Source organism: Lepisma saccharinum, chromosome 23 (genome assembly GCF_977018435.1).
Source record: "Lepisma saccharinum chromosome 23, izLepSacc3.1, whole genome shotgun sequence".
In the NCBI taxonomy this organism is placed as follows: domain Eukaryota; kingdom Metazoa; phylum Arthropoda; class Insecta; order Zygentoma; family Lepismatidae; genus Lepisma; species Lepisma saccharinum.
The window spans coordinates 24062281-24073672 of record NC_139251.1 but is presented as its reverse complement, the minus strand read 5'-3'; the positions used below and the strand labels follow the sequence as shown (position 1 = coordinate 24073672).

The following is an 11392-nucleotide window of genomic DNA, read 5'->3' as shown; positions in this document are numbered from 1 at the left end:
ACGAAGGAAAATATACAAGGGGAAAGACTTGAGATCTGGACATTCATTATCCTCGTCAGGTTTAAACGATGCAGCACAAGGACAATTAATTTGCACGCATCAGCCCATTGTCAATAAGATTCACTCGGTTTGTCTGCTAATTGTAGCATGGAGAAGCTGTTAGTTTGGGGAGAAACGCTGGAAGATAGTACGCCCCTTCGTTTCCCGCTTTATTTATCACCTTGGTATTGGTTTTTGACAGTTTGGTGTATGTCCACGTCAGGTACGTATTTAGAAATATATTTCGGGTGATCCGAATCAAGTGTTTCAGGAATAATAATTTAATAAATACTAATTAAAATACATCAATTGATTGATATTATATTGTTGTTATTCCTTGAATAGGTAAAAAGATGCTATAAGAATAGAGATATAACAGGACGTATTCATTATCTAGCTTATCTGTAGTTAAGCTCGGCATAATTTATTTAAAAACAAGTGCCCTGGTAAAGAAATTAATACCAAATAGATGAAGAATTCAATATTTACCGGTATTGCATAACGTAATAGATCCAGTTAATGAAAAATAAAGTTCCTGATTAATATTTTATGCATATTATCATAAATAGTAATGTGAAAGTAAAAATATTTGGTTTAAAAACCATATGATCCTAATATAATCCTTCCACTAAGTTCAGAGGAAATTAATAACCATGGATACAACATATGCTAAACAAGTATATTTTGATTATTTAATTTTAGTACTTCTTAAGTCTTTCGGGGATGGGGGAGGCGGACCCCCCTCCTCTCAAGCGGGAAGTTTTCTTAGATGCCCCCTACACAAGTGGTTTTGGGACTCATCTAGTTTCTTGTTAATTGGTGCCTTGGTGAGTACAGTCAGGCAGATTGTGCGCGCTACGACACCAGGGGTCCTGGGTTCAAATCCGGCCTGGACAAGGGTGGCTATGTAAGCCTATTAAACTATTGCGAATATCTAGACAACAGCGGCCACACGAAGATTCACGTGAATACTCTAAAAGGAATTCTAAGCCGGTGTAATTTTTAAGAATTTGGAATCCTATATAGCGATTCTTCGAGAGGAGAGGAAATTTTGAAAATGGCTTCGCTAGCGTCGGCCAAAGGTCCAGCCGACACAGTATTTTGGATAAGCTCACAGGTCTTAGCTTGAATTAAGCAAACCCTAAATCCACTAATGACCTTCGTATCGGGATAAGTCCTTTAGATATGAGCAGAAAGTAAAATTTATACAGAAGTGGATCCTAATCCACACAGCACACAAATGTCCAAAATATATCCATTTGTCCGCATACGTGATATCCAGGGGATATCCAGAAATGGATATGTTTTGGACATTTTCAGAACACTTTTAGACATCAAGTGGAACGTAATCTGGACATTATACTTTGATTGAGACATTTTTTGTACATACTTTGCATATTGTATGGACATATTTTAGACTAATTTCGATCTTACATGGACGTAATTTAGATGTGAAAAGAACATTTTTTGGACCAATTTAAAACATTTTCTGGATGTATAATTGGGATTTGAAAAGGATGTTTCTTGGATGCTCTGCGATTGTTTCCTTGACTAGATTGGAACTTTTTCTTAGCATTAGGATGCAACAGGCAAGTTCCTTGTATAATTTTCAGAATATTTAGACATGAACTAGATGTCTCCTGGAGTGAAATGTAACATTTTCTGGATATCTTCTTGAATATATTATTGCTTTCTGTTATTTTTAGACATAGAACTATACATTTTATACAAATTAAGAAATTGTTTATACAAGAGTAAGCCTGCTCCATTAGTAGACTAAGAGTCTGTTTATGGAGTTATGGGTACTCATTTGAGCTATATTTAGACAGTTTTTTACTCACAAAAAAAGTTCTGAAAATAGAATTGGGCATGCAGTAGACATCGCCTATTTGTTTCCATATTAGTAAGGACTAAGGAAGAACTTACTGAATTATGTTATAATACACTTACCAAACATTTGGTGCATAAATACATGTGTGTGTGTTTACACATCAATAATATAAAAACAAATTTCCATAACACATAAGTATTATCCTCCTACCCAAGGCCTCAATTTTCGTGCAGTTAACAACCAGCCATTTTCTAGGTTCGGTGAATATCCATCACTTGCACAGGCAAAAAGAAGTTGGCTACGGAAATCTTATAAATTAAACATGTATACTTTATTAAGTGTACACGTATTAAATCTTCGAAGTATATACCATCAAAAATAATGCTGTAAAAAATATACAATTTTCATCAACAAGCTATTTTTTTTAACATTAACCAATTGAGAAAATGCTTATTAGCAATGACTTTCTCACAGTACAAAGATAGGCTCTTGTAGAGAAATGCCTTTATTATATTGTGACACCCCATGCATCCGATGCAAGAGACAAATTAAATTTGTAACCATCGTGCTATGGCTAGTAATTCTAACCATGCAGTATGATTTCAAATTACAATTTACTGTGCATACTGAGTAATTTATCAATATCACAGTGTTCATGTTGTGCACAAAATACATGTATATTTATATACGTGTATGTGTGTGTGTATGTATATATATATATATATCCTGCTCTCCAGGTGTACATGTTTATTATACATTGACATATTAAACTTCTTTTCATAACTAAAAATATTTTATAATTACTAGAGGAGAAGGTTTAAGTATGGGCGAAGGTTTCAATATGGGTTTTGGAGTTATCAGCTCTGCTGGGTGCTGCAGCCTGGCAGAAGCTATTGGAACTGGTTATCTGCACAAAGATTGCGGCGCTAATTTGCAAGAGAAAGTGGTGGTTAGTTTCGGCCTTGGACGCTGTTATAGAATTGCGACCTCCGAAAACTTTTTAAAGGTATGTTTTAACATGATATTAGCGGTACATAAAACAAATGTGGGTTTTTATAATACCATGATTTGTTTGTGAAATATGTAAGAGAGAGAGCGAAAATAAGTTGAAGAATAAAAATAGCGTGATGGTCTAAATATGGGCTATGACATGAGATCTAATGTTGAGATCACATTTTCAACAAATATTTGGATGTTTTTCTTAATTTCGATTTTTCCCATTCCGCGTGATTTTCAAAACAACAGATTATTCATAAATATGAATTTTATAATGATTTAGCGATAAATGAGTTGTTTTTCAAAATTTTAATTGCTTTTTTGTGATATTGCCACAAGTAGCCCATATTTAGACCACAATTTTAAAATACATCATTTTACCATTTTTTGAAATTGCTTGTTTTTTTAAAAAAATGTAGACCTTCTATACTCTAGCATGCTATTACATTTAAGTATATATTTCATAGATATGCATTTTAAAGGCAGGTGCTTGATATATTATTTTTTTCTCTCCGAAAATTGCAACATAAAAAGGGGGCCCATATTTAGACCTTTTCCTCTATATGAGTAATGCTCAATGTGAAATTTACTTCAAACACCCCGCAACGTATTTCAACGTCACAGTTTTAAAGGTGTAAAACTTTGTTTGTGCTGCTTTCCCCACTTTCTCTCACAAAACTGGCAAATTAACAGCTGGTATACTTACTACCTCTATGAACATCTATCAGGCAGTACAATGCATAATTTATGGGATAAATAGTTTCCAATTAAAAAAATAATTGCATTTCATTTAAAATATTTATTGACATATTACATTATTTATATACACCAGGCAAAGCATGTTGCCAGTTTTTCATTCTTGTGCCACATTATTTTCCACAATGGTTCTAGTTGTTTGCCATGACCTGAAAGAAAAAAGTGAAGTTATTACAAAGAAAGGAAGGAAATTGCCTTCCTATATTAGGGTACAAATTTGCTATAAATTTGGCGACAAAGACTCAAGATTGATCCACATATATCTGCACAAAGTATCGATATGTTGGAACTCATTCACGAGGAATAAATAAATATGTATCTCAAGAGAACTGCTAATGCCAATGAAGAATTTAGTGAATACACAATGTAAATGATAATCCAATTTTGCCTTTGTGGTTTAAATGCTCACTTCCACCAGCTAATATGTGCATGGGTTACACAAATCACACAAGTGAGAAATACTGCTTACCCATTTACAAAGAAAAGCACATATCAGCATTATAATCTTCTATATCTTGCCACGAAACAAATAATTAATGCATGTTAAAAAGAAAAATACAAATCATGCAGAGAAATACAGTAAGTTATGAAATCACTCTTTCTGCACCAAAAATTTATATTGCTTGGTGCACCAATTTATTTTCTAGAATTCATCAATTGCAAAAGTCCTCATTATTTTCAACTGATAGTTAACACACTATTTACTTGAAGAAAACCACAGATTAGAAAGGAAAGCCACTCTGAAAAGCAAATTTTTCAGTTAACTCAAACAGTACAGGTTTGCTGGGAAGCGAGTAAATAAATAAAACTGGTGTAAATTTCAAACTTAACCGTTTGTCGATAACCACGCGTTTGCATGCCTCAGCCAATTTTTAACCATTGTTTCAACGTCCTTCTCTGAACATGCACAGTGTGATCCTCTCACGGCTCCTAAAAAAGTTATAATTATTACTTAGGAGATCTAATTAGTTCTATTCTCATTATTTACACAATTTTATACCACTCTACATCAATTGTAACAATAAGAATGAATGAAGTTAATATAGTAACTGACAAATATAATGACTAGGGCTCGAAAGTTGATGACCCAAAAAAATGTCAAAAAGGTACCTTAATATTATAAAAAAATGATCTAAAAATTATTTTTGCTCTGAAAATATTTTTTTTTAATCAATAACGAGAGAAGTTGAATAATTCGATAAAACCCGTTGTTTGATGGTTTATAAACTACTGAAGCAAAGTGATAAAATCAATTAAGTGCTAATGTGGTATTATTCATGTTTACTTCAAGGTTACAATAAAATACACCCTAAGGTTAGATTAGGTTAGGTGGGCATTTCACGATAATTACAGTAGTCTGAAAGCATCAGAAAATACAGTTGTGTTTCGTGTACATCAGATTTTATTCTTTTACATTGTGACTAATTTTATTTTTAAAACGACAGATTAAAGAGACAATAGAAGCTAGCAAGGGCACTTCAAAGTAGGCTTCACACAAAGCATTTTAAGTTTACGGAAAAATAAATTTACCAGCATTAATTATTTAATGTATTGACAAACATTTCAGTTAAACATGACATTGTGCTTTTGCATTGACCGTATTTTCAATTAATAGTGAACTTGCTAAAAGGACCAAGTCAGGAAATTTGAATATGTAAGTTATTCTAGCAAATGCATTTAAAATTCATGAAACAGTAAGGAAGAAAAATAAGCCTCAAAATAAAGAAAAATTTTAAAAATGGCAAAAGCACTGAAAACTCAAAAATGGCTGAAAATGCAAAATAAAAGTAATGTTTTCTTCTAACTGAAAAAAAAAAATCTGATTTTTCATTAACTTCCGAGCCCTAACAATGACACTTCAATGTCTTACCAGGATTCAAAGTGAGACCGCTCCTTCGTAGAGAATTATATTAAACACTCTGCTACAGGACCCATCAAAGATACACTTAATGACAGCACCTATGTCATTCATGATTATGTGATGGTCATAAATATAATATACCTGTGGTCCAAATAAATATTTCAATGCTTAACAAACATTATGAATTTCCGTGTTCACTTTTTACTTGTCAAATATCTGTGAAACTAATCACTGAATAGAAAAATGATTTCTACAAAAGTTGTTATTTTGTAAACAAAAAAATTAAGTTTCCATTTAAAAAAAATTGAATGGGCTTCAAATGACCTTAAAAATGTCCCTCTACTAGAACATAACATTTGCTTTCCCCCTTAAAGTCAAATAACTAAACATTTCTTTCGAAAACTCTTCTTTTGTAAGATATTTCAACACTTACTTTGAATCACTTCTGCAATTCTGAAGGTGCTGAAGATACGCTTCTTCTTTGCCCCCGGCCAGCTGTAATTATCTGCCAGCTTGTCAGTGAAGATTTTCTTTAAAATTCGTTTTGTCGTCTCATGAACACCTCTCCCTCCAATGTGGCGTAAGTCATCAACCTGTAATAAAAATGAAGATATATGTTTGGACGTGTGTCTGAAATCACTTTTGGTTATATAAAAAAATAGTGCTTACTTGAATATAAAATATTTATAAAAGCTCAAAGCTCGTGCACAAAATTCCCCAACTATAATTAAGCTGCTGAACTCTAAGTTGCAACTGCCCATTGAGGCACAAGGTCTGTCAAGAGGTTATTTATCTACGACTCATGATCAATTAGGTATTTCTAGACTGAAGTGCAGTGTTATTTATTTCATGTAGATCTTCAATTTACACATGGTGTTAGGTGACCATCATAATTTTAGAGATCCCACCGGTGATCGAACTTTAAGTGCTAATCATTTGGCTACACAGAATAAACCCGTTCAAACATAATATTTGAATAAAATAATACGATGTATGTTAAATATAGCTGTTATGTGGATTCACATTCTGTACACTATAATAACGACACTATTTTGACCAACAAGAGAGATAATGAAGTCTACAGTAACAATACCATGCTGCAAATTTCTACTGTTTTCAGTAGACAAATTCTACTGTTTTCAAATGTCTTCTTCTGTGAAATGTATTGAAATCCTATTGCAGATCTACTGTACAGCTACTGCACTCTACAGTAGAACTACTGTACTGTGCAGTAAGGCTACTGTACTGAAAAAACAATCTAAATAATTATGCATAACCATTGCTACAATATATTATAAAATCATTTGTTGACTCCAAGAATAGACAAATTAATTCTTGACACCATATTTTGAGTGATTTTGAAGGAAAAACAGTACATGAACTGAATTTCTGACTACTGAAGTCAGATATATCTTAATGTATAAGTTACTATAATTTTTTCTTAAGAAATAACTCAACCTTAAAGCAGCTAGTACTTTGAATACATGATCATATCAGTTGATTTTTTTTCAGCATGAAATTTCAATGGTTATTATTATATCTGTGTAATGCAATTGAAGAAAGGAGCCATCTTTTGATCAACGTCGTCAACAGTGTTTGCTTGTTTTGGTTTTTCAAGCATTGAGGTCAGGTCTTCGTTTAAACTAATTTTTTGTATACAAGAGTATGATTTTAAATTCTCTACAAGTGCGTTAATCACAATGAAGTTACACACTTAAAAACGTGTTCACTATATTTGATTTCTTTGTTGTGTTAAAGCATTCCTAAGTAGCTATAGTGTAAATCACCAACCCTGAGACCTGACACTGGTTGAATTGATCATGGATAACAAAATATCTTGTTGCTGCTCTACTGCCCTTCTGAAGTGTCTTTCAGATACAGTGTGCATCTCTTTCATTTTAAATATTGGCATTTTATCTGTACAGCAAATAATGAAAGAGAATTATTAAAACAAGATAAACACAAATCATACATTTCTAGAGTTTAACTAAGGCCTGATCTACAATGTGGTAGTACTGGCTTAAACCACGTTAGCATCAATTTCTACAATAAATTGGACAAATTATCAGTAAAATACAGATCCAGTAGTGTCCACTTAATTTTGAATACCCATGAGAAACATGCTAATAATGTAGTATACAGTAGAATAGGTAATTTTATTATATAAAAAATGAAGTGTCAAGTTTTAAATTTCCAAATTCCAATTCAAAATAAAATTAGAGAAAATTTGTATGAATCGGCAATTTTTCAAACAGTATTAAAGAACCTACATGGAAGGGGTGCTCTTTACACCAAGAAATGCTTTTCTTGCATGATTCATTCTATTATTATTTTTTTAAGTACTCAAATTGAAACTTTAGTGTATTATCTTTACATGTTTGTTTCATCTTTTTAGTGTTAGCTAAGAGCTACAACACCCTGAACTAATACAGGTCACATCCAACAGGGTTGCAATGTACAGTTTGGAAACCCCAGATATAGGTAGTAGAGGTAGAAACACTACATGAAACCTGAACCCAATCAAAGCTCTTTTGTCATGGGCCTAAGCTTCTGGGGGACACTGAATGGCATCATTTTAGGAGTGTGTGTGTATGTTGATAGACACATATACACACGCTCCACTAAAAATAGGAGGGGGGATGCAAAGGCTCCCAAGACTAAATGCAAGGAGAATATTGCAACTCACTCTTAATTACTTTCATTTCCCTGTGCCACTGAGAAAGTAAACATGAAGTTTACAACAAATACGAAGCCTGTCTGTTGTAAAGGATAACACAAAACAAATGCAAAATCACTGAAATCACAAAATATAGCTTTTGCTGCATACAAGTAACTGTTTGGAAACAAACTATTCTATCCTTATGCAAGAGAAAAAATTGAGAAACTAGCATCATAGAATGTAAGAACCTTTTTGTGAATAAATATTTGGGCTGGTGACAGATTGTGCTCCTTTGAAATTTCATTTTTTATGTAACATAAAATTTGGTTCGCAATATAGAAACCAGGAACAGTAGATGATTTACAGCTCTTTTTTGTAATGTAAGCACACATATAAAACAAACAATATACATCGAAATGCTAACACCACAAAATCAAACTACCCCAAAACAATGTAACGAATTCGTCAAATTACTAATCATATGAAACTTTTAAAAAACAAAACATAAAATCACTAACACTATGCTATGCTTATGAAACCTAAAAAAAGAAAAACTGACTTGTATGGAAAGTTCTTCTAAGAGCATGAAACCACACAACACGTAGAACACAAAATCACTCGTATCTTCACTATAATGTTTCTCCACGAGATAAAACGTCAATATAAAGCTAAACCTTCATAAACTATTAAAAATTATCCACTTTCTCGTGGGGTACCAACCGGCACTAACATATTCATTATTTCTCCAGGTACAGAAGGCAAATTATTTTAGTTGTACACATAACAAATGATTTCATACAAGGATTCTATGACTTGAACCAGGTGGTGAGAAAAGCAGACAGCAAAAATATTTACTTTCGACAAATCCCTACACCTATTTCACTCTGATCTATAGTTAGTTGAATCAGTTGAAAATAACTGCAAATCATGAGCCACGACAAAACTAAATACGATTATTTTTAGGGAACTATTCAGCTTAATTGTCAGCCTGGTTAATACATACACCTTAGATTAACTTTATAGGCAGGGACTAAACTTAGTAACCAGTAAAAAGTATAGGAAAGAAAAATCTCTCCTGCAGGATAACTTTCATGCCAGAAAAATTCCAAGCAAGATAATGGATCATGGGAGCAGGTGAAAATAGAACAAAAAACTGGTGGTAAGGTGACTATCTTCACCAGGCGGTGAAGCTAGTTTTTGAGCTATTTTCACCAAATTTTAAACTGTCCATGTTCATGATCTACAACCTGGATTAGCCTGCTACACGGATGTGTGCATCATTTTTTAGTTGTTTTTGTATATCAAGCTTATATCGGTGTGCATTTTTTTCATGCTTGTGACAAGTACCTTTTTTTCTTTCACCATTGAGTTGGAAAGATGTGGATTGATGCTGCTAATATGCCACGTGAAGTAAATGAAGTGGTATTATGTTCCTAAATGCTTTCGTTGATAGGTTAGGCAGGTCAGTTTCAGGGCTGTTAGCATTACAATTACTTCTGTAAATACCTCCCAACACATGATCATGTAATTTGTGGTCTTTAGCACTTTCTACTATTCTACCTGGTGACAGTAGTAGTTGCATGCTTGCTTAATTTAAGTCAACTTCTTAACAGTAACTTCACCAACACTGCTAATGGATATAGTAATAAAATATAGTAGAAGACAGTATTATGGTATGCTTCAAGTAATTACTTTTACTGGTGAAAACAGCCCCATGAGCTGTCCCCAGAACCTGGTGATAACAGCAGTAGGATGCTGAAGGTCAAAAATCACATGATCAGGTGTTGGAAATACTTACGGAAATATTTTAATGCTAACAGCCCTAAAGCTGGCCTGCATAACCTATCGAACAACAAAAGCATTTGGGAATATAATATACCTTTACACCTATGTCAGCATTAGCAGCAGTAGTCAATATCAGAACACCTTACAGTATTTTTCCAACTCTGGTGTGCAGGAAGAATAGTAGTTACACAGACATAGGCATTACATACACGCCAACATCTAATGGACCATTTACACGAGGCCAATTGTGAAGACAATCCACTAAGCCAATCCAACATTGGCATCGTGTGAATATAGGCAATCCAGTGAATAGAATGTCTTCAGCCATTGTCTCAAGCCACTCCACTAAATTAGAATGGTTTCAAAGTTTTCGGCGCCAGTAGTCATTGGATTGGCTTAGTGGAATGTCTTCACAATTGGCCTCGTGTAAATGGTACATAAATAACATGTGACTCCATGTAACAGCCAGACCAGGTCAAAAATTATGCACATCTGTTTAAAACCTAGTGAAAATAGCTCAAAAGCTAGCTTCACCACCTGAAGCTAGTCAGTACGATAATTTTTTCACTGATTATTTCAGAGACAGGGGCTTACACACTACTGCAGGAAAACATTTATATTTCTGTAAAGGAAATCCATACTCAGTAACAAACTGCGAAACATAATGAAGGAAGGAAATAAATCAAAACATCTAGGAAACGTTAATGCATTTCAGGTGTGTTTTTCAGCAACACAAATTAAATAATCACCTACTTGAAATGCACTAAAATAAAAGCAAAATGAGTTTCACATGGAATGGTAAACTGTAGTATCTGTAGACATTTCAGAAACATGTTGAACAACAATGTAAATTAGTATTGCAGATGGATTGAAACTGAAGTTTCCCTTCCATAAAGCGAGACAGGATTTGGTTTTGGAGTGTGTTGTATCTCATGGCCTTTATCTCCTATCAAATTATCAAAATAATTTCCACAATTTGCATGAAATATTGCTCAAAAAATTTTGCAGTTTAATTTTTCATACTTGTCATAGGATGCAGTCCCCACCATGTGAACACTATTGAAGCTTATTGATGATATATGGCTATATGATACATCTATTCACTCTTCTTCTTATACAAAATTTCTCACATGTAACCATAAAGTAAGTCATATTTCTACGGTGTAGAGGGATGTAATAGAAAGTAGGTTAAGCCTATTCGCACCCACAAAGTGAGTATGTTTTCTTGTCTATTACTATTGTACCGTTTCCAATTACAGTACAAAATCACTCTGATAAAACACGAAATAGTCCAAAAATTGTGCAAATTTGAAATTTTCATCATTCGTTCTCCTTATTTGTTACTTGAATGGACATCTCTAAAGATCCACAACTAGGTGAAACCACGTTTATGCCCTCTAAATTACTTCTAAAAACAATTTTCTTCTACCAACAAAACAAAATTGGAAAACTAAACATATGGGTA

The 11392-nt window shown here is 33.3% G+C and overlaps 1 long non-coding RNA gene across 1 annotated transcript in view; it reads right to left on the bottom strand.

The window, feature by feature from the left end:
* Positions 1–3685: 3685 nt before the first annotated feature.
* The window catches only part of LOC145977726 (uncharacterized), a 44647-nt gene continuing 36940 nt past the window's right edge, over positions 3686–11392 (bottom strand). The window contains exons 2-3 of the long non-coding RNA XR_014440626.1: positions 5917–6076; positions 3686–3771 (exon numbers count right to left, since the gene is read on the bottom strand). This is a non-coding gene — a long non-coding RNA (uncharacterized LOC145977726). The remainder of the gene's footprint in view (positions 3772–5916; positions 6077–11392) is intronic.